The sequence below is a fragment of the Mustela lutreola genome, chromosome 16, assembly GCF_030435805.1.
Source record: "Mustela lutreola isolate mMusLut2 chromosome 16, mMusLut2.pri, whole genome shotgun sequence".
In the NCBI taxonomy this organism is placed as follows: Eukaryota; Metazoa; Chordata; class Mammalia; order Carnivora; family Mustelidae; genus Mustela; species Mustela lutreola.
This window is the reverse complement of record NC_081305.1, coordinates 38,201,701-38,228,717: the sequence shown is the minus strand read 5'-3', so window position 1 is coordinate 38,228,717 and position 27,017 is coordinate 38,201,701. Positions and strand designations below refer to the sequence as shown.

At 48.7% G+C, this 27,017-nt stretch overlaps 1 protein-coding gene across 9 annotated transcripts in view; it reads right to left on the bottom strand.

Annotated features, from left to right (window-relative positions):
* Positions 1 to 27,017, bottom strand: part of ZNF536 (zinc finger protein 536) — a 424,829-nt gene that overhangs the window by 372,626 nt on the left and 25,186 nt on the right. The window lies entirely within an intron of this gene.

Genomic DNA, 27,017 nt, shown 5'->3' with positions numbered 1-27,017 from the left:
CCAGAACTAGTCACTGACCCAGGCTCTGGGGCTTCGTGTAGCATCTGTCCCCACTCCCGTACCAAGATCCAGAAAAGGACCAGTTAGGCATTCGACTTTCTCCTGTCTCATTACTGAAGAAAGCCTCGCAAGAGGAGCTCCTCCACTATGACATGCTGGGACAGGATGGGGGGCCTGGCGGGGGGGACACCAAGATGCCTGCCCACAGGGGCCAAGCCAAGCCTCAGCCTGCCATCTCCAGTCCACTCCCTGGGTCCAGCCTCTCCCGGTCCAGTGCAATTCGGAATCCAATCATAGAAGGATTTTACAGGACGAGCAAAAGTTCCTTCTTGAGAAGTTACATTTGGCTGATGCCGAAGTTGTACATTCGGGCATCACAGAAGCGGAATTCCAGTAGGGACTCAGGGGCGTGTCTATGAAACCAGAAGACACACTCGGGGAACCCGTGGTGGCAGCCCTAGCCCACGATGACGAAATCTGCACATGAAGCCACGGGCATCCCACAGTCCATCCAACTCCAACACAGATTTCTGGCAACCAAAAAGGTGTTGGCTGACTGAGTGTAGAAAGAATGTCCTCAAAGTGTCACAGGGACACTGCTGTCTGTAAACTAATTTCTACCTGCCTACCTCGAGACACAAAGCGGAAGTGGACAGACACCTCAACCATCTGCAACAAGGTAAGAGATCACAAGTCTCTCTTGCCCCCTCCTTGCCTCTCCTCAGACAGATTAGCTTCTGCAATTTTTTTTTTTTTCTGTATCATTCAAAGTTAAAATCGAGAGAGAGAGAGAGAAACAAATGCTTGACGCTGTGCTTTCTCTGGTCTGTCCCAGGGATGGGCACAGCGGGTCCTGGCACCCGAAAGGCTCTGTGAAGACTTACTTGCTTTGCTCACAAGACAATTTTTAGGGAGGGGATTGCGAGAGGCGGGGTGGGGGGGGGAGACTCAGCCTTATGGTTTGCAAAATTCTAGGACCATTCTCCAGGGGCTGTTCACATAAGAAGTTTTCTGGATGCCAGGAATGGGAAGAACACGGGAGACTCCACCTGGGGTGTCCCACATCCACGTGACCCCAGGCTTCCCACCATTGATCACATGCCGGCCATCTGCCTTTGGGGGCCGTGATGGGAGCTCCTATGCCCTGAAACAGTCGTGGCCCCCGTGCAAGCTCCGCGGCTGCACGGGGAGCTGAGCCCTTGGGAGGGCTCTCACGAATGATGGGCGGGGTGGGGGGGGCAGTGTCCAAAGGTGGCTGGCCTGCCTCGGCCCGGCCAGGTGAGCCCCACAAGCTTCCTGCTGAGATAACGGCAGAGCCCTTGCTCAGAGGCCATACTGGAATCTCAGGAAAGAAAATTGACTTAGTGCCACTGGCATCTTTCTGAACCATCTAGAGGTGACACCCACTGTCCCATGTCATTATGGCCACCGCAGGCGGGCAAAGGGGAGCACACCAGACCACTGATGCTCTCGATGTGGGGTGGAAAACCCCAGCCCAGTAAATCTGCCTCACTCAGTGAAAGAAAGAGCAGTCTTGGTGCAAGTAGGAACTTCCATTTAGAGAAAACGCGGTGACATAACCAGAAACAGGTCCCTGACGGGAGGCCTCCCCTCGCCCCTGCCTCCCACGTGGACCCCCGCTGAGGGGCTGGTGGAGTGGGCCACCCAGGAGACAGTGCCCACAAGCCCAGTGGGGTGTAGCTACCACCAGATCCGAGGAAAGGCGGGAAGGGGCAGATCACAAAGGCAGCAAAAAGCACGGCACGAGCCAAGGCCAAGGTGGGGAGCAGCCATGTCACCAAAAGAATCACCTCCATGGGCAGGTTTCGGGGCCTGAAATCCCCCCGGCTGTACATGGATAACCCCTGCCTGTCCTGTCAAACACCTGGGGCCCCCCTTGGCCGGCGGCACCCGATAGGGAGCTCACGCCTGCTCGTTCAGTGAGCAGGGCCTCGGTGGGCACAGAGGTGGAGGTGGGGGCAGGTAAAGGTTCAGAGACCCTGACATGTGAGGAATGCGGGTTCTAAGAAAAATGCAGGGGTGGGGGGGGCAGCAACTTTGAAAAGGGGGAGGGAGGATGGGGTGTTGGGGGGGCTGGGTCTGTTAGAACCTGGGGCACTTCCAAGGCCCCTTCGAGCAACCCAAGGGAAGGGAGGGGGTGGAAAGCTCTGATAGAAAGACTTTGAAGAGAAGTGGGGAGGACAGGAAGACGGGGGGGCACAGACAACAGAAGCAAGTGGGAGATGCCGGGCAGCTCTGGCCTGGCCCGTGTAGAACCCTACGAGTTCTACAGGCCAAGCAGTGCCCACTCAAGGGCCCAGCCTGTTCGCTGAGCCAAGGCTAGAAGGAGAGAGCTGCATGGACCCCTCACCAAGGGATGGGGGCCCTCTCCTCCTTCCCAAGTCCTCCCAGGGGAGACGCAGAAGCTCTGATAACCTTCACGGGGTAGAAGCCCAGTCTCCCAGTCTCCCAGCACCCTCCCATGGGTGCTGAAAGGGAGGGCGCCTGGCAAGTCAAGACAGGAGCAGAGACGTAGCAACCCTGCCACGACCGGGGCCCTTGGCAATAAGCCCCAAGTTCGACGCAAAGACCCTTCCTCTAGACCAACATGTGGCCTTCTCTTGGTCATCACACACCTGTCTCTCACTCAACACCATGGCGGCTGGAAGGCCATCCTGGCAACAAGTTACCATTTGCCAAGGTCCTGCCAAGCACCAGATGCCATGCGGAGGGTGGTCCCTGTGTCTCTTGCCAGCTCACGGGGGAAAGGCTGTGTCCATTCACCTCCTAGTCCCTCATCTCAGGCAGAGGGCTGGAGCTCAGCTGGGGGGGGGGGGGGTGGTGGAAGAGGAAAGAGAGAAGGGAAGGTTCCGGATCCTATAGAACGAAGGGCCAGCAAGGGGGGATGGAAGAAAAGAAGGTAAAGCTGGTTCAATTCCCCTCCCCAGGTCGGTGCTCTGTTACAGTGTGGCCCCTGGAGCACAGCGCCTTCCGGGACTGACGGAGGACCGGCCCTCCCAGGGCTCACTCGGAGGCCCTGTGGCAGGAGTCCTGCAGTCCGCTGAGGGCTCTGGGCCGTCTGGGGCAGATGGGAGCCAGATAAACTGCTTTCCTTCCAGGAAAGCATCAGGAAAGGATTCTGCAGCGGCAAGAAAGCCAGCTGGACTCCCTCAGCGCTCCGTGGGAGAAGGGTGTGGCCAGTGGGACTCGTAAGTGGAGCTCGCTGGAGATAACACTTCAGCCCTTCCAGGACAGTGCCTCACAGTCCTGCTGTCCTGGAGGGAAGCCCAGAAGAGGGGCTCCAGCCTGTTCCCCAGCCTGCACTACCGTGGGGCCACAACTTCCCTGCCCAGTTCCAGTGCCTCTCCTAAAGCCCCATGCTCAACACCCTCTCCAGGCCCACTAGGGGACAGAGACCCTGCCAACAGCCGAAATGGACTTGCACGTTCCATTCCCGAGCACTGAGTGATTCTCTCTCTCCTCCTCTCAGAACTCTAAGGGAGGACATTGGCCCCAAGTAACAGAGCTGTTGTTCCCAACAGGAAAGGAGTCCAGGTGAGAAGTGCTCCCTGGGGAAGAGGCTTAGGCACTCGGTCTCATTTAGCCGTCACCTGCCAAGTGCCTCCTGGGTGCCAGACTCCTGTCTGTGGGGAACTTCTATTTTAGTGAGCAGCTTCCAATGAAAGAATAAAAGCAAAATATAAAGTTAGTGAATAATAGGCTCGAAGAAGAAAATAAAGCCAGGGAAAATGACAGATGTGGACAGAGATGGTTTGTGATAAGATGACCAGAGAGAGACCACTTTCACCAGTGACAACCAACAAAAAAACAAACAAACAAGCAAAAAATCCTGGATAAATTGAGTGAAAATCTGGGGAAGAACTCTATAAGCAAAACAAACAGTTGGTGCAAAGGCCCTGGGGTAGGAAGGAGATAGTGTATTCCAGGAGCAGCAAAATGTTCCATGCGCCCAGGACAACATGGATGGTAGGAAGGAAATGGGAGAGGGCTGGCATTTCTTCTCAGACATGGTACGAATTTTGGGTTTTATTCTGAGCCATTGACAGGTTTTGAGCAAAGGAATAACATGATGTGATTTACATTATAATAAGGACCACGCTGGCTACTGTGGGGAAACAGACCAGAAGGGCTGGCAGTGGAGCTCCCTATCAGACCAGCGAGGAGACTGCCACGGTTGTCCAGGTGAGAGACGGTGCTGGCTTGATGTAGGGTGGGAGCCACGATGATGGCGGGAAGCAAGTAGATTCAGGATGCATTTCATAGAGAGCCAAAGAGACTTGCTGAGTAGACACCAGGAAGAAGAGGGACCTGGCATCATCCTATGCTCATCACGGCCAGGGACTCTGATGACACGGTCACCCACTCCCAAACCAGCCCTCGCCAAGGGCTCCTGTGCAGTAAGCATGTGTTTCTGATGCCTTGACATCTGGGACCTTACTGCAGGAGCAGGACCAGCCCTGCAGGGACTGCCCCTCCCAGGATTAGCCAATCCCTAAAGAGAGCAAACGACCCTTCTGGGAGCACATCTCTCACAGGCAAACCCACCGACCACAGCCCACGCCTCAACCTCCCCCTCCTTTACCAGGCACTCCCACACTGGGTGACTATCCCCTGCCCTAATCACCCCGGAGTCAGATATCAGACAACCAGAGAGAGTCCCTCTAGCCTAGAGCCTACTGAAATGATCCAAACGAGCCAGTCCCACCTCTGGCCACCCTCCCTGCCAAGCCCTTCCTTCAGCACCATAATGGATCATGTTTACATTTTCCCCTGGCTCCCTGTCTCCAGACTAGTCCTGCTATTTCCCTGCGCAGTCCCTCACGGCCTGGGGCACCCCCCCTCCTCTTAGGAACTGTGAGTAACAAACAAGTCTTCCCAAAGGCATGCGTCTCCTGATCCCTTGGCTTCACCAAACTCTCAGGGTCACCTTGCAGCCACTGTCCCCTTCCTGGAGGGCAGGTCGCGCCTGCTGAGGAACGGTCTCCCCTTCTAACATCTGCCAGAAGAAGGGCTTGAGGGGCTGTGACTCATCAGCCACAAAGTGTCTCCAAACTCAGGATTTTGCGAGTTCTCTCCTCCATCCCCATCAGCATGCCCCCCGGCTCCCAGCATTGACCCACTACAGCCAGACCTGCAGACACAGGGCTAGCCCTGGGGTGGGCGTTTTTGCTGCGCATGTGGCACACACATATGGGGGGGTGCCAGCTGTCACCCCATCACAGAGCCCCGCATCATAGGATGCAGGCTATCTGTCACATGGGATGCTACAAATATTCTAACACAGAGTGCGTTGGGCTGCCCAGACATGCATCCAAGAGAAGCCTCTTCTTTCATTTTAAAACGAAGGTAACTTTGATGCAGGAGCTATCTGATACCTGTTCGATCTAAACGCTTTCAGGATTCACAGATATCAGATGCTCACAGGAACCTGAGACCCCGCGGTATCAGCCCAGGCGCTGGGATGATGAAAGCAGAGCGGGGAGGCTTCTTCCCGTCAGCCTGTGCCCCGGTGCATGTATTTTTACATGCTTTAGCATGAAAAAAAGCCAAGATGCTCAGAGCCAATCAAATTACTTCCCTGTCTCTTTAATAAACAAATCCATGTGCACATTAACAGTGTTGAAAATTCAATTTAAACTCTTTGTCTGTTGCTGCTTACTCTAAAGATGGTCTTTCTTAAACAACAGAACACCAAGGAGTCGTTAGTGCTCTCTCTTCATTACTTCAAAAAACCAATCATTAGACACCAGAGTATATACGTAATTAGAAAATCACTTCCTTTGCAATCCAAGCTAAGTAGTTTACATACTGTAATTACAGGGACAAAATCAATTTTTAATCATTTCCCTGATTGGGCTCATCAGCTCTGTGGGAACATTGTAACCTGCTTGTTGTGCAAAAGCAACATCTGGGCTAAAACAATTACCCTTTGTTTGCTACAATATTCCTTAAATCTTTTTGCTTGCATAAAAAAAAAATGAAAACACGAAGACACGATATTTGGATGTCTTTTTGTCCTTGATCAACATGTATCCGAAAGTTCTTCTTGTGACGTGAGTTTAATGTTGCCCGGAATTTACGGTTTAACAGTACACATCCAAGGAATGTATTTTTTCAGTGAGATAAAAGTATCTGATTGTTTTAAAGATCCATTCAGCTGCCTAATTGTTCCATAGCTAACACATGGTATTCAAACAACCCACACATTACAAAAGCTCATCTGGGTAATCATGGGCAACTATTATTGCGATGGTTTACACTTTTCTAATACAAATGAATGGATTTTATCAAAATTAAAAAAAAAAAAACTAAAAAGCTGAGTATGTGTGAAAAATAGTTGGTATGAATTGGCAAGGCGAGGCTAAGCATTTTGTTCTCTTAATAGGAAATGACCTCATTTACACTGGAGTAATAATTAGTACTGCTTCACTGACAGTTAAGAAAAAAAACTTTCCCAGTATAATAAGGCAGCATCTCCTTTGTTAGGAGATCTACATTGATTATTAACCCTTGCCAAGAAATTCCAAGTTTAACTCTACGTTCCACTGGGCTCACGCTTGCTGGCCAAAGAGAGAAATAGTTGTTTTGGAACCCGTTGCCTCTCACCCAGATTTCCCAAGTTTTGCATCAGAGTTTTTCAGCGACAATCTGAAACACTTGGTGTCCCCTTTGAAGACACATGGAAAGCACCCCCCACCCTCCCCCAAAGCCACAAGAGTCCCCCCCACACACACACACACAGTGGGCCCTGGCACTCCCCCGGTGGCCCTGGTTCCCCCTGTCCTTTTGAAGTTTATTGGCTTTGATTTTTGCTTGCAAGTCCCCCAACCTACAATTAATTCATCGTCAAAACAGCCCTGAGAAGGAGAAAAGAAGAGAGGGAAAGTGAAGGCGGAGGGAAAATGATTCCTGCCGGTCTCTCAGGCCGAGCGGAGGGTGCAGGATGGAGACAGGAAGACACGAGCCACTAAAGACATGGAGTTCAAGAAACCGCCGGAGTTTATGCACGCGTGCACACACACACACACGCCCCACTTCTGAAGGGATCCGTTCGCTGACCTAACCGTTCCTGAACTCAGGAAGAGCGTCGGCTCCCATCTACCAAGCCCTCACTGCGTGCCGACCAGAGCCCTACATCCTGACCCACATTGCTCCAACCCAGGGAGGACACTGCTGCCAGCGCGGTCATGGATGGATGGGAAACTGAGGCACCCGCTATGCAGGAACTGGCCCAAGGTAAAGAGCAGGTAAGTGGGGGGAGCCAGGGTCTGAATCCCTGATTCGGTGACGCATGCGATGTTTCCCAGCACCAGCAACACCTCCTGCCACACAGCCTCGAAGAGCCTGGTCTCTGGGGCAGGCGTGCTTGCCCGGGGCCACTGATCGGAGACACCCAACAGCCCCCCTGTCTCTGTCCTCAGGAGCATGACTCTGCACAGGGGATCCCACAGCTCATCCCGAAATGGGGAATTCTGACCCACCCTGTAGGCCGGTGTTCTTAGGGTAAGAAACACAGACCAGATGCGCATGTCTCCTACAAGGCTCAAAACCTGTGTCACTGGGCACAGGTCCGGAAGGGGTATCCCAACCCTGCCCAGAGGCTATTTTCTCTGAGAGCCAAGGCCTGGCAGCCTCTCCCGATGTCTTTGCCCAATCTGGCCCTGTCTCACCCTGTCTCAATGCAGGTCCCGTATCAGCCCAAGACTCCATAGGCTGGCACATCTGAGACCACGTTGGCCTCCAGAGAGGCAATAATGCAAAGAAGAAAAAAAAAAAAGAAAAAAAATCCCCAAACTGCAAATGCTTCAGGCTATACTGTATCCATGCACGAATTAAAAATATTTATCCCCCTACAGAAAAAACTTCCTAGCATCATCAAATCATACAGTGTCTACGAAATAGCTTATCTTGAAGAAGAAATGGAAAATAATTGGAAAGCACAAAGCGCCTGTTTTCTTTTTAATCTGTACTCACTGCAGGTACTGTTGCCGTTTGGGTACCGTCTGGCAAACTGCTGGATTATCCGCCACCACACAAAGTTGCCCCGTCCAATCTGAGAGGCACTGACCGCATGTGTTTACTCAGCACCTGCAAAGTGCCAGTGCAGACTGAGATGATCTGCAGGCTTAAAACACACATCATATCTGGAAGAATGTAAAATGTTTCATTTATAGTTTTGATACTTTTTAACCTGTTGACATGATAATATTCTGGATGTACTAAAAAATAGAGTCTTAGAATCAATTTTACCTGCTCCCTTTTAACCCTTTTTAATGGGGCTACTAGAAATTTAAAACTGTATGCGCGGTTTGCATTAGTGGCTTCCACTGTGTTTATCTTGTATAGCACCCAGTGAGGGCTCAGCAAAACAGCGGGCCATTTTGACAGCCAAATGTAGCCATAAGAAAGTCATTTGAGCCTGGGTGGCTCAGTGGGTTAAGCCTCTGCCTTTGGCTCAGGTCATGAATTCAGGGTCCTGGGATTGAGCCCCACATGGGGCTCTCTGCTCAGCAGGGAGCCTGTTTCCTCTGCTCTCTCTGCCTGCCTCTCTGCCTGCTTGTGATTTCTGTCTGTCAAATAAATAAAGAAACTTAAAAAGAAAGTCACTTGTTTTCTGAAGCAGGTTGTTAGAGAAACTGTATTCTCATCAATATTGCGACATATGGGTTCTGGAGATCATCTCTGAAGTCAAAGGGAAAGTTGTCCAAGTTTCAACTGAATCACTATGGGATCTCCTCCACAGGTGGTGCTTTTCTTCAATGCATTTACTTTTACCTGTACACAACCGATTATTCAAGTAATAATATGCTCCCTTCTAGAAAATCTAGAACATATGAGATATTACAAAGAAAATAACAACAATCCATAGTTCTAGTCAGCTGGTGTGAATGCATTGATATTTTGGCACATTTCTTCTATTCTTCTGTGTGTGCACGTGTGTGTGCTTGCATATATATGTGAGCTTTATAAACACAGCTGAGAATGCATTGCATGTGCATCTCTGATTTTGCATGTCCTAAAACCTCAAATCTGAAACATAAGTAGGTGCCACTTGGCCATATGAGAACAGAGGCCACTGGCCGAGGTGGCTGAGAGTTCCACACATATTACAAAGAGAGAGCATTAAGAGAAGGAAAGGATAAGGCACATGGTGGGAGGAAGTCTTAGCTAACAACATTATCGGATGAAGAGCCGGTGTCCAAAATCTAGAAAGAACTCTTAAAACTCAACAAGAAGAAACAAACAGCCCCATTAAAAAGGGCCGAAAGTCTAGATGCCTCATCAAGGGAGATCTACAGATGGCAAGTAAGCACGGGAGAAGCTCGTGCTCGACATCGTGCGGCTTTAAGGGAATACAAATGCAAGCAATAATGAGACACCGCGACACACCTATTAAGATGACTGAAATCCCAAACACAGACCCCAAATGCTGGCAAAGACACGGAACAACAGGAACTCTCGTTTGTGGCTGGTGGGAATGCAAAATGGCACAGCCACCTCAGAAGACGGTTTGGCAGTTCCTGACAAAACTAAACACACTCTTCCCATCAACCCAGCAATCGTGCTCTTTGGTATTTACCCAGAAGAGGCGAAAACTTACATCCGCACAAAAACCTGCACACAGATGTTTATAGCAGCTTTATTCACGATTGCCAAAACATGGAAGCAACCAAGACTTCTCTCCGTAACAGAATGGATAAACTGTGGCACCCCCGGACAACGAAATAGTACCCAACAACAGAAAGAAATGAACCATCGAGCCATGAAACGACATGACAGAACCATAAATACATATTACTAAGTGAAAGAAGCCAATCTTAAAAGACTACATCCTGTGCGATTCCAATTCTGTGACATTCTAGAAGAGGCCAAACAAAGGAGACAGTTAAAAAAAAAAATCTGTGATTGCCAAGAGGCGAGGGGGAGGGAGGGATGGGGGGGGTATGGGGGATTTTTAGGACAGTGAAACTATTTGGTACAAAACAAGAGCGGTGGGTACATGCCATTGTACGTTTGCCCAGACCCACAGAACATACAACACCAAAAGTGATCTTTCAATGTAAACAGTGGACTTTAGTTAATAATAATGTAGGAATGCAGGCCCATCAATTAGAACTAAGGTACTGCGCTAACATAAACGTTAATAACGGGGAAATGTAGGTGGGGAGATACACTCAATTTTTGTACATATCTAAAACTACTCTAAAAAAAAAAAAATCCTATTGCTTTAAAAAGAACACAGGTAACAGGAAAAGAGCAGCTTGGAAGCCTAGTGAGCCTCTCTCCCTGAGCCAGAGTATTTCCACTCGTGCAGATCAGGAAATCTTTCTAGGGTTTAGAGACGAGGATTCCTGCGGAAGCCCTTTGGCCTCTCTTTCTCCAACGACTCGATGTCTAAACACCTCTCAGGGAGTTTATGTGGGCTGTTCTTCAAAAAGCGCACTTGGACTCGGCAGAGATCCCGATGGCTGGGGACCCCACTCAGCCCCTTCCTTCTGTGCACATGTTCTTTGTTGTTCTTACCGATTCATCTCACAAAGTGACCTACCACGGGACTCCAGAGCACAGTCCAGGTCAGCAGGCCCGCACCTGCTTCTCAGGGCACAGCTCCTCCATGACAAGGGAAAGGACCTCCCCAAACTATTTCCACTCCTCCAGCTGGATATTCCCGCAAAGCCCCATCCTTGGTTCTCCCGACTCCAACAGAGAAACCCCAATGCCTCAGAGAGTACTGGGACATGGGTGTGAAGTGGACATGAGCCTCCTCCCCAGCAGGAATGTGGGGGCTGGGAATGTTCCGGGGATCGTGGTGGTGTCTTCATTTTTCTCTCTGGGCATACAGTGTCATCAAAATGCTGCTGTCCCCCTGAATGGTCATCTCTAAATCCATATTAAGTTTGGCTCTCCATGTCTTCTGGAGAAGGCCAGGAAGAGTCAAGGGTGGACTGATTTAGAGGTCAAGTAAAAATATTTTACACTGTCTTCCTGCGGTTCTTAACAAGAAGCAACAGTAACAGACGAACCATGACTCCCTCAAGCATCCCCTACTCTACAACAAGGAAGGAAAGAAGTAATGAAGGAAGGAAGGAAAGAAGGAAAAGAAAGAAAGAAAAGAAAAGATGACAAATGAAATATAATAGGGAAGATCTTCAGGAAAATTCATTCTGAGGGCAGAACCCACTGGAGAGCATACAAACAGAGGCCCCCAGACAGAGAGGTCCCCAGAAAGCCTGGCCTGTTCAGCAGCCAAATGCATGCCCCCCCCCCCCCGTTTTCTCATGGTCAAGTTCCTACTCCAGAAAATTCAAACCTAACAACTGACAGAAAAGGAAAAAAAAAAAGTCCTTTCTCTCTCATCTTCCAAGATTTTCCATTTTGGTAAAGATCTTATAAACATTCTTAGAAAGAGTATATTCTCCCTCCTCTGCCCACAGGTAACAAGGGATGGCAGATGTTTCAGAAACAGCACATTATAAAAAAAAAAAAAATCCAATGTCACTAAAACCAGGATGGAAAATGTTTTATACATTAACAAACATTGTAATGAATTTGCACAACCCTAACCGACTGTATACCCAGCATAATGAAACGGTCTCCATCCTTTCAAATGAAAAATTACGTATGCTAGCACATTGCTTTAGAAAAGCATTGTTCTTAAAAAAAAAAAAAAAAAAAAAAAAAAAAAAAAAAAAAAAAACCTGCATTTTTCCCAGCTACCATGTAATTTGTGAGATGCATTTTTAAATGTTCTGCTGCAACAGCAGCGGCTGCATCAGTCAGATGATACCGAGAGATAATTCACCAAACCGTCACATGATCTTCCATCACTCCAAAAGACGCGAATATATTGCCACAAGCTTTGGGAATAATGGGTGCACCTGTTTACGGTGTCACCTCTGTTTGCTAATTGTCTCCTTGAGCTACATTTTACTTCTAATGCATTTATTTTTGACAGGCAGTGTCTATTTAGAAATCACATTACTTCAAGTGCAATTGTTCTTTTGTCTATCAAGTAAATGAAGTGTTGTTATACAGATTTCAGGTTCTGATTAGTAAAGTATCAGAGCCCCAAAAAGGTCAATCAGTTATTTACCTGAGGTAATAGAAGGATGACAGACATCTTGAATATTCTCCAGCTCATGCTATAGGGAATTTTGTTATAATTACTCAACTCAGGGTAACTTAAATATATATTTCTGGGGTTGGGAGGCTTACAAGACACTCTCAGAGCCCCCATCGAAAGACCCACATCCATGCAGAGCGGTAAACAGTTGGGTCTTGTGCTTACACGCCTAGGTGTCCCCAGATCAAATAGGCAGTCCCTGGAAATGCCAACAAGTGTGGCCAAAGAAGCATGCGCGTTGGGTGTGCGAACCTATCTATTGGCATCGATGAATTCTTCCATTAAAATAGATATCTTCAAATCATTTGACTCTTCGGGTCTGATGTGATTAGTTCGCTCAGATCAATACAAAGGTAATTACAAATGGAAACCAAAAAAGCTGGTAACAACTGTGGAAAAAGAAACAGAACAGTCTGTGAACTAGCCAGAACTGACTAGAACCAGGATCGCCTTGGACATCCCCTCCAGAGCCAAGCTGAGCCAGCTGCCTCCACGACAGCCACGTGAAGGCCACGCCACCGGATATGGGCCAGCGACACCTTTGACTGCCCGAGGAGAAGGGGGCCACCAACTTCCCATGAGCACAACTGAGAAACATCAACGTGCACGGGCTCAAGAACCAGATGTCCCTGCCTGAAGGAAGAACGTTAAGCCGACCTGTTTCCTGGTGCTCAGCTCCAAAAGTCCACACCCCAAGGACCCTCAAATTATTCCTATAGGGTCATCCCCACCTGACTTCCCGCCTCAACAGCGGCCCCCACTATGCATCACAGAGACAGTTCTATCTTTAGGAGTCAACTCCTCTCTTACGTGATCGTCTACGATTTATTTTTTATTCCTCCTGATCTCTCCAACCATGAATTGTAGGATTCCCTCTGCCTTCCTGCCTGTGTTTACCCTCCTCCTTGTCTGACCCCATTAAATTATCCCCAGTGTGGCCTCCAGCCGAGCACCCCGCCAGTGGCCACTGTCCCCACTAGGCCCTGCATATGCGGAGCCTCTCACTGAGTCACAAGGCTCAACGTGCCCCTGCTCCCGGCACCCCGCCTCAGACAGGGCTGTGCAAGGTGGCCACCCCGGGGCAGGCGGACCGGCTTCGGGAGAATTCCAGAGACTGCCGCCACTCGATACACTTGCCAAAAGAGAGAGACTCGAAAAGCCACGCTCGCCTTAAGTCACAGTCTAAATTGGCTCCCTGGGGCATTCCCTACCTTGTTCACTAAAGACTGTGTGTGTTTCCTCAGTGTTTAGCATATGCTACGTAACCTGAGCAAGACTTGCATTGTTTCACTAGTTGTTTTTCCAAAGTGTTTTCCCATCAGGACCATAATTATATGCAAACTACTCAGAACCATCCGCAAACATGTTTTAAATGTTCGCTAGGATTTTTCTGCCACCTAAACCCAGGAAAAGGGGGAAGTCACAAGAATGCTTTCTTGGGGCCCCCCTCTGGGGCCAGAGAGATGGGGGTGTCCTAATGCACCGAACCACAGACTATCCTCAGGAAGCAAAACCTCCGCGACATTTTCTCCAGGAGCGACGAGGAATGTCCTCTTCATTCGGCAATTTATTTCAACTCTAAGTACTCTAATCATGGCAAGTACTTTTTGCTTTTTAAACAGCCTGCTTGTTTTCACAGGTCAAGAGCATAAATAAAACAGTCAAGTTGGAAACTTGGAAAGCTCGTTTGCAGGAGAAGGAAGTCGTTATAGACCGTCCATTTGCTTAGACACCAGGCAGCTCTCAGGAGGCAGCTTAGCCGCGTGTGAAAGCCAGACCCCTCTGCGGCCAGCACTTCCTGGGAGGGTCAGCGAGCACCCTGTCCTCTCCTCTCGGGGGAATTCCTCTTGTGGGAAGACTGAGAAATTGCCAGAATGGCAGAATGGTGCGGGGTCTATACTGTAAGGGTCTAACAAAAATTAAACTCCAAGCCAAGGATTGACTCATGGCAGGCTGAGTGGTGGACAGGTACAGGGGTCTGCAGATGTGTAGCCAAGCTGTGCCTGGGTCCCCTGACGTGGGAGGGATCTGGAAACGCTAGCCATGAAACTTCATCGTGTCACCACTAAAGGGGCTTCTGAGGAACGAAGTTAAGAGCCTACCAATTGCAATACAGGATCCAAACCCTAGTAGATCAATTCTCAATTGCAGAGAATCTCAGGAAAATGAGATACCTTGAAGCCAACATATCTGGGATGGTTAATATCTACACACAAGGAAGAAGGAAGGAAGGAAGAAGGAAAGAAGAAAGGGAGGGGGGAGGGGAAGGAAAGAAGAAAAGAAGGGAAAGGAAAAATCACCGTCCATTTTTCCATATAAGACATCACATAAGTGTGCCTACTACGAAGAACAGAGATTGTAACCAAATAAACTGTATTCAGTTGTAGATTTCACACACACACACACACACACACACACACACACACACAGGATTACCGATGAGGCTGATGAAGAAAACAAGTCTCACGCAGGAAGCCCCATAAAAACTCGCTGTCAGTACCAGGGCCACTGGAGCAGATAGGACTAGAGTTAAGGGTCTATTGGAGGAAAAAATTCTGGGACAGCTTCAAGATCTGGTGATTCTCTCCTGTGTCCAAATGCAGACAGAAAGAGTGTCACGGGCTCTCTGAGGCAATCCCCACAGAGGACAGGAATGATGCTGGAGAGGGGGGGGGTCCCTGCTCCCACCCTGCCAGGCGGAGGAGAGACACGCAGGGCAGGGTGGACGGCACCTGAAGACCACCATCAGCCCCCAGACCACATTTTTTATTGCGACCTCTGCTTCTATTTTTTTTTCTTTATCCTGCATGTGCGAGAAGCATCCCCACCCCCTCCCTTTCTTTTTATCAAACGTTCCTAATGTAGTGATAAAATGAGGAAGAATGAAAGATTATTATAAAACAGGACTTTTATGGCTGACGTCTATGGAACAGTCACACTGTTACATATATTTTCTCTAAGTAATCAGGAATGTATTGGTATTTTGAAATTATGTATCTCTAATAACACAAAAGTACTTAAGAACAGAAATAGACAGTAATGGAAAATGCAGTCAACTGTTGACAACATATAGAATTTCTGAAAATAATTTGCAGAGAACAGCACAGCAGATGAGTCAAAATTTTCACAAAAATATTTCTTGCCTCCGATAGTCCAATGTAATTCATTTTCTATCTCTGTTCATTAATCATTGTTAAAATTAGTGATCCATTTCTTCCACTCTGCCATCTGCACTCAGCTTCGTAACAAACATGACACCTTCCTGCATAATAAAACCTGACAACTACTAGGATGCATTTCCAAATAGCTTTCTGCATATTTGCACCTCTATAACGGATTCTGTTGTCAGACAAAAGTGGATTATTTAACCAGAGTTCTTTCTTTATCAATTCCGAACACAGATGTGTGTGAGTGTGTGTGTGTGTGTGTGTGTGTGTGCGTGCTAAAATATGATCAAGAAAAATCCGTTAATTTTAATTAAAATGAACTTGTCCTGCCTTGAGTAGAACGTTTTTTTAAATCCAGGTGTTCCAGCCAAGATCGCTCACCAGAAGCACGGCTGGGAGTATTATGCTGGATATATGAAGTTTACGTAAATAATTTGTGGCTCCGTCTTCTAAACTTTTCTAATAAAAATGATCTTGACATTCCAACCTCCTAAAAAAAAATGTCATTTTAATATCCTGCTTTATTTTGTTTTCAGTCTTTGATCACAGAATTTCAAATAAATACTTTTAGGGAAAGACAAAACAATCAAGGAGCAGGGAGATACAGACAAGAACACCGATGAATAATTAAACACATGCCAAGCATTCCCTTGGGGAAGCCACCACTGGGTCCAAACCGCGGGGAAGCTTCTTGGTGCTCCTGGATGGTATGCCATGTGGTGCCAATCAGCCTGACGGTGATGAGGGCAGGGAAGGGGAGCGATACACGGGGACCTCGTCTTTACCCTTTGACAGAGCAGCCACCGCGGAAGAAAACGGGTGCTCGCTTGAATGGCAGAGCTCCCCACAACCAGCCTGGACGGAGGGGGTGGTAAGGACATCTTACCAGGTGGGGACAAGGTAAACAAAGACAACCCAGATGCCTTCACTCTCTCTGCTCACTCGCTGCCCCTCCTCTGAATATGGGAGCCCTAACGGGGGGGCTCCCAAGTCCCAGGAAAACACATTACCAAGCAATTCGGCTTCTTCCTCCATTCATCCCCCAGCACCTGCCCACCTCCGTAGGCAGTAGGGAAGGATGGGGGGTGGCGGGGTTCAGTATACGAAGGCATCTTGGCACTGTATCCACCCCAGAGTGATTCACAACGTGGCAGGAGAGATAAAATGCGTGCCCAGGTCTCCAAACCAGGACAATGGCAGGTACCATGACCAGGGAGGACCACACAGGGCAACTTCATCCTAACCAGCCACAGGTGGGGTCTGGACACATGCTGGGGCGGGGCAGGGAGGGGCAGGGGTGGGGTGGGGAGAGATGATCAGCGACAGAGTGGCGGCCACGCAGATCAAGACATCAATACGTAAAGTCAAAGGGGAATAGGACCTGGCAGGGGCTCGTGGCGGACGGCACCGGGGCACTGGGGGGAATGTTTCTGCTGGACTGAGCTGCGGGGCTAGAGAGGGCAGTCGTGCCTCTGAGGGACGGATGCACAGTCCTGGCACAAGGGGACAAGGAAGGCACAGACAACCAGTTGCAGGTAAAGTCAAACACAGCCACACTCAGAACACTCAACCTTACAATAAACAGCACTTGTCTGTCTCTCTGTCTCTGTCTCTGTCTCTCTCTCTCTCTCTCACACACACACACACACACACACACACGCACGCACACACACAAGCCTATTGACAGACCAGAACTTTTTATTTAATCCCTCTGGTTTATCTTCCTCTGTCCTCACAGCCTGGTGTGGAGCTTGGAGCGGATCCCCTAACTAAGCCTGATTAGAATGAGAACAGTCAAAAGACAAACTTTGCAAAAATCAAGGTTTAAAATAGAAATCGCAAGTGACCCTCAGCTGCACTGCTGCTGGTTGGGACGGTGACAATAGCGACTCTTTTGTTAAACTTTCCTGGGAGACGTGCTCACCAGACTGGGGTGGGGGTGTGTGTCTGTCTGTCTCCTGCAGGAGAGAGTGGGAGCGAGGTTCGAAAATAGCCATGGCTTAAAAAAAATTAATCATAAATTACCATTCACCCCTTAGCAGCCAAAATGTCTGTGGATTCATTTCACATATACAAAAATCCAAAGCTGTCCTATAAATATTTCAGACCTGGAAACCTCCCATTTCGTCCCTGGCCCCCGAACACGAGCACACACACAAGCACACACACACACACACACACACACACACACACACACACACACGCCGGGGGTGGGGGGCGCAGGGGAGGGGCAGGGAGGGTGTGAATCCTGCTCCCTCAGGCCTTGTCTTCCAACCACCCGGTTCCTCCAGCCCGGAGTTCCCTCTTCCCTTCACAGGCCTACATCCTGACACATTCAATTTCAGGTTATCAGCACATCTGAATTATAGAATACTGATGGGGATAGAGGGCAGGCCTCTCTGGGCTGATTAGCACCATTTAAGAAAGCTTTCGCCAGCCGGCTTCATTGGCTGGGAGCGCCACCATGGTGGGTGGCCTTTCTGGATTAGAAGTCAACACGGAGCTGTCTCATTTGAATTAAATATGGACAAAAAGAAAGATCTGATTATGCTTATTCATAGCTAACCTTTCAAGTTCACCAGGCTGCCAAACTTGGAAGTGAAAACTGAAAGTTTCTTTCCTGGGTTTCTGGATGGTTGGGTATTATTTTTTTTTTTTTTCCCTTGCAGTTTGTCAGTGAGTCTGAATCGTGTGTGTGCGTGTGTGTGTGTGTCTGAATTTCTGCCTAGCCCACTCAGAGAGTTTCTTTCTAGAAAGATGCCTCAGTAAGGATTCGGGCAAAAGCTTTAAAGTTAGTTAAGAGACAGACAACAATGGAAAGTCAAAGTCTGATTTTAATCTGTAAATATATGAAAATAAACACACACACACACACACCCTGACACACACAAATTTGGCTAGAGGAGACTTCTTGCAACAGAGTGAGTAGCTGAAAATTTGATTAGCACAAATAAATTTCTGACATGGGGCTGAGTGGCCCAGTGATTCAGAAAAGACCTAAACGTACAGAAAACTGGAATCACTGAGTTGAAAATAATACCCTCATTCATGGTAGCGTTTACCTTTATATCTCCACTTTCACAGATATGCACACACCCCATTATTTTTAATTCCCCTCCTTCCTCAGCGTGGGTGACTCCCTCAACACCGAGTTAATAAAAGGAGTGGGGAGTCTCGGGGAGTTCCAGGGGGCCCCCCGCCGCCGACTCCACGGGAGCTGGTTCCAGAGCCTGGGTGACGGTTCAGTCCCAGGCCAGGCTCTGGGACAGGAAAGGGACGCCGTTCAGGCCTTCTGAAATAACGATGCTAGGGTCCACCTCCGGAACCAGACTCTGGTTCCATTCCATTCAGTTTAACATACATTGCTTGAGCGCCTGCTGTGTGCCACTCACAGTGTTACAACCTGAGTTTTCACAAAGGAAATGCTACGTGCTGCCCACACGCAGCCCTCCTCCCCATCTCCTCCTTCCTCTGCCCTGCTCGGCCATCTCTGGGCCACCGGGACGTCCTCCTATGTACCTGTCCACGTTGTGGGGTTCACGGTCTTCCTACTTGCCTACTGCTCATCCACCTGGGAGTCCTCCCCATGATGTCTCAAATACTGAATCAACCAGCCCCAGCCAGCCGTCTGCACACAGAAAAGGGGGCCAGGCATGAGCAACGCAAAGTCAGGGCAGGCAGCCCCCCAGGCGGGGGGCCTGATCCTCCTCACAACCCCTCTGAGCATCCCCCACAGCGAGACACATTCAGTCCCTGGCCACACGGCTTCTCCAAGTCTGCAACCCGGGGCAGGGCAGGGCTGGCCATGGAGCCCGCGAGTCCCTGCAGCTCGTTCTCACAGTACCCCAGCCCACAGTCCTGACACGTAAACACAAACCACAGCCTCAAGCAAAGCACCCGGAAGGATGCCCCTGAGGCCCCCCAAGTCAACACGAGGCCTCTACTTTGACCTCACGTCTGCCCCAAGTTACTCCACGTGAGTGTTGCTGTCATCGTGAACCTTCGGGAAAACTCTGGTGGCACTGTTGGATGACTGCCCCCTTCCCGCCGGACCTGAGTCCTGGGTAGCCACAGCAGAAGAGAAGCAGCCAGGCTCAGGCCTCTCCCCGTTTGGGGGTCTCTGTGCAGAAGGAGGGGCACTGGGCTCCGCGTTCTTATTCGTCTGTTCTGAGTTGACGGTGTTTTCCTTTTATGAAACACCCCTGTCGCCACCTCAACCAAACCCCCGTTTCTGAAAGGGGTGAACTACATTTCTCATTGCTAGCTTTGAACCTGCAGACCTCCCACGGTGCCAGTAATTGCATTGCCGACCAGACGCAGAAGTGCACCCACAAGCAGCACAGAACACCAGGGGTGGGCGGGGCTCCTAGCAATAAAACAGGCACCCAGGATGCGCCTGGCATGCACCTGCCTCCTGGAGACCCAGCCCTGGGGGAGGGGGGTGGGGGGTGGGGGAGAGAGTGGGGGCCCCAGGGTAGAGCGTGCACTTGCCCCCTCTGCCCCCGGCAGCTGTCCCCCACACAGCAGTCATCGACACGCCACCTTCATCACTTCTGCCATCACTCCCGCCACCTGGACCGCATTTGACTGAACACTTTTCTTTAAATTAACTTTAAATCAACTCACTTTTTTTTTTTTTTTTCAAACTTAACCTCACCTTAAGCAATAGCATCTGCGAGTTCACAGCTAGGCTGTGCTAGTTATATTTTTCTAATAGGTCTTAAAATACCCAACTGTTAAAATTTTAAATCTATGTATCAGCTAAAATAGTCTCATATAACGCAAAGCCACATTTGGAGAGGCCTCAAGAAGCAGAGCCTGACGAGGGGGTAGATGGAAGGGCCGGAAGTCTGAGAGTCGAGAGCACGTGGGTTCTGTCTCCCACCTGTCTGAGAGCTGGGCTGGCTGCTGGGCACAGAGGGCAGGGCTGCCATAGGCTACGCCCCCTCCCTCTGGAGCCTGGGACCTCGAGGTCCACTGGAGACTTTGCCTTAAGCACGGTCCAGCTGGTGACTGGGACAGGAAAGCCCTCCCCCAGTCGCTTTCCAGCCTCGAGAAGGATCCTAAGGAGCAACAGTGAGTGTCCAGTGACCTTCATTCGGAATCTACCTAGACACAGCACCGAGGGTTTGTCTTCGCTGGGAAGAGAGCTCTCCCTGAGAAATGCAAGCAACCCAGGTGACAGGTGCCTCTGGCCTCGTGCTTGGACCACCAGCCCCCTCCTCCCAGCACCTCACGATGACCACACCACCACGGGGACTTCCGTCCAAAAACATGCCCCGCAACCAGGAGGCAGCATCCTCTCTCCCCAGCCAGCAATGTCCGTTTGACAAATTTGTCAAATTGTCAAAGACAATTTGAGTGACTCCATGAAATGTCTTTCCTGGACACGAGCAATGACCGGCCTGGACAGGGGACACCCATCAGGAAAGTCCACAAGCAGACGCCTGGCACTGATGAGCAGCAGTGAGGTTGAATGGAATTCTTCGGAATTCACGTCTAAAATAAATGTATTCGAGACATCTGAGTCACCAGTACGTGATCAATATTCTTAATGCTCAAGAGACAAAGTTCTTTTTTAAAGATTTTATTTATTTGAGAGAGAGAGAGCACTAGAGAGAGCATGTGCATAAGTGGGGGCAGAGGGAGAGAGGGAAGCAGACTCCCCACAGAGAGAGAAGCCTGATGCGGGACTCGATCTCGTGGATTCTGAGATCACGACGGAAGCCGAAGGCAGATGCTTACCCAACTGAGCCACCCAGGAGCCCCTCAGCTGGCAAACTTCTGAAACAAATCCCAGTAAGTAAACTCTAAAAAAGGTAAAGGTGTAAAGGATCTCATGACCGTCCTCTGGTCTTTTGTATTTTATTTGAACCAAACAATCCAACCAATCACATGGCTTCTTGGGTCTAAAGGCTCGTGGTGCTCAGACCTCCGCTGTATCCGAATGTCCTGGAAGATGTTAAAACGCAGACGGCGGGACCCCACCCACAAAGTTGCTGATGCCACGAGGCCTGAAAATCTGCATTTTTTTTAACAAGTTCCCAGGTGAGGTCGGTGTTGCTGGTCCAGGGCCACACTTGGAGAATCACTGCCCGAGGCAGCCTCGGCCCCTGCTGCAGCATCATTTCTGTAAGGGAAAGACTTCATCCCTGTTCCCCAATAGCTCACGTTGATGATCTGAAATTTTTGATCATCAGAAGAGTGTGAGGTCTTTTCTCTTTAAAGTGTAATCACCCATATATGAAAGCATCAGAATATAAATGATGCAGAAAAAGCAAAGACATCAGATGCCTGTTCTTTTTCCAGGCAAAATCACAACGACCACCACGACCATCACCAGCACCACCTACAAAAACTAAAACAAAATAAAGGACTTGGGTCCCAACAAGATTCTTGCAGACTTAACTCTCAGAAATATCACAGGTTTCAGGTAACTAGCCTGTCTTTAAGCAAATTACCAGGAACTTGTAATATGTTTAATGGTATACTTTTCCAGTATAATAATAAAAAAATCAAAACATTTTAAATTACTATAAATTATTTATGTACGAAAGACCCAGCAACATAAAAACATACATTTGTGAACCATTCATCTGTCAGATGGTGCCAGTCTGTTGAGAAGACCAGGGCTCTGACTGATGGAGAACGGTGATAAGGGACCTTTGATAACGCATCAAGTATGCTTCTGCTTTCTGCCCCCAGAGCTATTTTCAACTATATGGTAAACAAGAGTTGCCAGAAAGACCCCTAGGAACAGCACAGGAGTACAGCAGCCCCTCTCCCCTCCTCAGAGAGTAACCCTCAGCATCCCGGCCTGAATCTGATCATCCGGGACACTCACTTCTCTGTCAGACTCAAAGGAGGATGGAGCTGGTTTCAGTTTTAAAGTTCTAAAGTTTCAGAGGAGTCACTGGAAGTGGCCTGGAAGTGAGTTGGGTCTGTAGGGTGGGTGGTTGACCCCAGAGTGTTTATCCTGTTTGCAGCCACCAGGAACATTCCCATGGCTGACGACTTCTGTGCATCCTCCAAAATGGCCCCTGGGGTTATTCTCCTGGGGTACACCTACAAATGTGCATGCCCACAGAGCAGATGGAGAAGGAGGGTGGGGGTGGGAGGGAGAAGAGCCACATTCCGTGGCAGGAAGGGCTTGTGGCCACTGCCCGGGTTCTAAGGCAGTCTAAGGACGCTCACTCTACGCCCAACCGCCACCAGGTCCAAGAGAGCATTCTGGAAATGCCGACCATCGGACTTCAGCGCTCTGAGCTCGAGTTGGAACAAAGAAGATATAAGCCCATTCGCTGACTCGGAGGGAGCCCCTCCTCCACGCAGACGGCAGATGGGTCTGCCCAGGAGTAGCACTGGCTAGCTGACCAGACCCTGGCTTCGGGCAAGCACCGTCCCTCCCCGACAGCCTCAGCCCCCATCCTGGGAGGCCCGCCATCCACCACGTCAGGGCCCGGGGTCCTCTCCAGCGCCATGCTGCTTGGTTCTCCGCTGTAAACAGTCAACCTAGAGCTGGTCAGCTGCTGGCCACATGGCGGTAATGAGCCCAAGAGCCCGGAGTTCACAATGATTTCAGATTTACTCTCTTCCTGATCTTTCATTTTATCAGCAAAACATCCTCTTGGCAATGGGTATTGAGCTCCCACTTCCACGAGGAGGCATGCAAGAAAGAGTCCGCAAAAGGCCTGGCGTAGGAAAGGAAAATACTCAGACCTCAGCCTTGGCCTTGACCTTTTACTGTCTTTTAACATTAAACATTTGCCCCACCTTCGAAAAGATAAATGTGGCTTTTGATGACAGCCAATGTTATCTGAGGATTAAAATAGCCCTCTTGCAGTGCTCAACATTAAAGTCTTCCGCATTTGCAAAATTGCAAACAGATGCAACTCAAGTACCTGCAAATAATCTGCCAAGACCAATTTCAAAAGGGAGATTTCAAAATATGTGGAAGTCATTAGGACATGTATTATTTTTGCAATGAAAAGGCACCAGGAGTGTCTCAAGGAGCAGATGGGTGCTACTTTGTTTATAAAAGATCAACAGAATATTCGGCGGTAAATGAAGACATATAAGCTATATGAAACAATTATGGTAAAATGGCGAACGTTTCAAAGCTAATTGTAATGGTCTTTTAAGATCTGAATTCCTCATTTCTTACTGCATGCTAAAATATCATTTTAGTTTTGGGTCTTGATTGATATAATTACCAAAATGACAGAAAATTAAAGTAAATGCTGTCAGTTTTACTGTTGTAAATGTTGTCACTTTATCACTTGTTTACAGTGGCACCAATACTGATAAATGAATATTTTTCAACATGAATAAAAAATGTGACCTCCGTCTCCCGGAAATCTGCAAAAAAGACAGCCCCGCACGTTAAGAACCCAAGCAGACAGAGTGAACCTCCAAGTGCATTATACCAGAATTCCAAATCGTCCCTTTCGCTTACACATGCCCAGCTTCAGAGAGCTCCTGTTGCTAATAAAAATCTCCACCGTATCACAGAGGGAAACCAGAGCCAGCAAACGCTCGCCGGCACCCGGGTTTCTCTGTGTGTCTGTGTCGCTGCCCAGGCCGGCCCCGCGTTGAGCCCCTCTTCTGTTCTCCTGTTTTATATTGGTAATCATGTGAATTAGATAATTACTCATGGAAAATGTGATTAAACATACATCGCTATTGCCAATACCGAATCACGAAGAAAGGGCATTTCTGCGAATTGCTTTTAACATAAATAGCAAACTGGGCTCGTAAAAAATGTCCAATTAAGCCAATACCTAATGATAGATGGGCTGATCCTATGACTCGCTAAGATGCAAATCGGAGGCAGGAGAAATGAGGACTCGGGTGAGACATCCGGGATCTCCGGTCCCACACAAAAGACGTCCTTCCCCTGGGATGCTTTCAAAATTTCACCAACTCCTGCAAAGTTGCGACGCCTCTGTTCCCTCATCCCTACAATTAACTTTCTGGGGGGCCTGTAGTTCTGCGTGCCGCGGGGCTGCCTTCGGCACATGTGTCAAATGGGGGGATGAGGAGGGAAGTGGGAGGAGAGAGACAGGCATGGGCTAGGGACACAGGACTGGAAGGGGGTGAGCAAAGGAGCAGCTGCCCCAGAAGGAAGCAGGACAGCAGAAGCCTCGACTGGCCTGGCCAGCCGGCCTGCAGAAGCTCCGGTCCTCTCCCCCAGCCAGGATCCCCTCTGGATCCCAATCGCCCCTGGAGCAAGGAGGCCACAGCCAGGGAGGCTGCTGCCGGCAGCATTTTCCTTCTTCCCTTCCTTGACGCACCAGCCTTGCTTTTCCGTAAATCTTTAAGCCGAGCTCACATATTCTCCCATGACAGCGTCCATACAGACATGGATCCGCACCCTACAATCACTGATGAAATTTGTATTGACTCCAAAATCAAAAGTAATGAGAAGAAAATTGGTTCACAGCCTGACCCGACAGTTCCAGACTGCTGTATTGAAGTTGCAGAAAGACATTTTTTTATTGTCTCCAGATTTCAATTAACGACATCGAGTTCCCCCATCCTCCCATTATTAGTTTGAACAGAAGATCAGATTTAAGAAGTTTCACTAAATTAATTACTGTAATAGTATCGCATTTCTGGAAAACCTTCCTGTTTTGAAAAGGGAAAAGATCCCTCTTACAAACTGTGGGCGACAGAGTCCCCCAAGCTGAATTTGTGCACCCTAATATGTGTTCTGTGGGTTCATGGATGTGTTTCTGTGCAAAACTGCACATGCGTTAGGATACACCAACTCTGGGCAGGAACACGAAATCCTAGACTGTCACAGCTGTAATCACGTCCCTACAAAGCTGTCTTGTTAGATTTTAGTGCCAAGCTACAAGGTCTTATTCTCACTACCCCAAGCTTTTCAGCCATATGGTCCCCCCAAATCAATAATAAGAATAACCCCACAATCACCCTGAAAGCCACAAAGGAGAGGGGTCCTCTTTTGAATGAAGAGAGAGAGACTACATCCACAGACACTATCATTGCCCCTATCTTGAGTAAAAATGCAAATTATGCCACACGGTGCTAAATTATTCTGGGATATTTCATAATGTGAATTAATACCCACTAGAGGCTAAGCCGAGATCATCAAACTCATTTCACATAAGACAACGAATTTAACCACCCGTGACTCAATGAGTGAGAAGTTAACACGCTATCCAGCAACACTAACCTCTCCAAGGTAAATTGTCTTTAAATAAAATAACCCATTTTAAAGACTTTTCAGTCTGGGGCTAACTTTCCCAGATCTCACCAGATGGCAGAACATTTAATGCTCAGACTTTCGGTTCATAGGACGACAAAAAATATTTCTATGGGGATCAGTCCACATCTAGTCCCCATCTTCTATCAAGACCAAGCAAAACCCCTATTGCAATTAAGGGAAACCAGAGAAACAAAAAGCTTTCTGGTACTTCGCAATCTCTGCACAGTTGGGTTACCAACTCCTTGTTAGTTCAAACAAATGTCACATTTTCAATCCACATTTGAAGGTCCACATTCCAGAGGATGTTTCAGTGATTTTTTTTTTTTTTTTTTTTTAAGCAAGAACAATCAAATTTAAGACAACGCTCCGGAAGAGGGGGAAAAAAAAATCAAAGGATCTCTACCCCAACGCCAAATGTATCCCTAATGCACTCGAACAATAGGCGGGCTGTGTTCCTACCCTGGAATAACACCGTCCGCATGAATCCTAGGAATTTAGTATATCTGACAGTTTCTCTCAACCACCCATAACATTCTTTCCTGTCTCATTGGAGCTGGCAAAGGAGAATTCTGTAATTGAGTGGTACAGAACATGTGCCCTCCTTGCTAGAAGATGACAGATGGATTATAAAAACTTCAAAGCCGAGCATTTGGAGCACCAGGGGAGAGATAGTGGGTATTTGAACTCTCCGTCTTTACCCAGGAGACAATGGCACTCTGACATGGAGCATATATCAAGGAATGGTGTAACTAGATAGACATAATCTTTCTTTTCACTAAGTATTTAACATTCTGTTAGGAACAAGTTTCAGCCCTGCTAAAGTGCACCTCATCTCCATGCTAATCGTCACGGAGCAATGGTGACACGCCACCACCCCCCTCCCCAGCCCCCCAGCTTCCAATTGTGGTTAAATCAGTTCTTTTGCAAACTGATTTTTTTTTTTTTTTTTTTAAGAACAGGAACAGTTTCTGCTGTAGGAAGGAAGAAAGTAGAAATTAAACGTGGGGTTGGGATTAGCATCTTTTCTGACTCACTAATCTGATGAGGTTTTCACTTGCCATGCGTGTTCCCCTTCTCTGTGACTAAGGAAGGGCTGTCACACGTGGCTCGCGGACCACAGGCCACCCATCACCCAATTCGGAGTGCAGCCATGACTCACCTGAGCCCAGCTGGAGCTGTCGCGTGCGCTACCTAGCGTGTCCCCAGAAAACAGGCTTCCCTGCTTCGCCCTTCCGGCCTCGCCCAGGAGGGACACACAGAAGCACAGCCAGTAGGCGGGGAAGGCACAGGCTCCAAAGGACCCCTTCGTTCACTTTTTGCTCTATCATCCAGCCCCACGTTTCAGCGGCGAGAACAAACCAAAACAAGACGGAAATACAATTCCTGATCAATTTCGAAAATCTGACCTCTGTGGTGTAGCACGAGGACAGGGGACTGGCCGCTGTCAAAACAGCCCCGATGACAGATCGAGTCC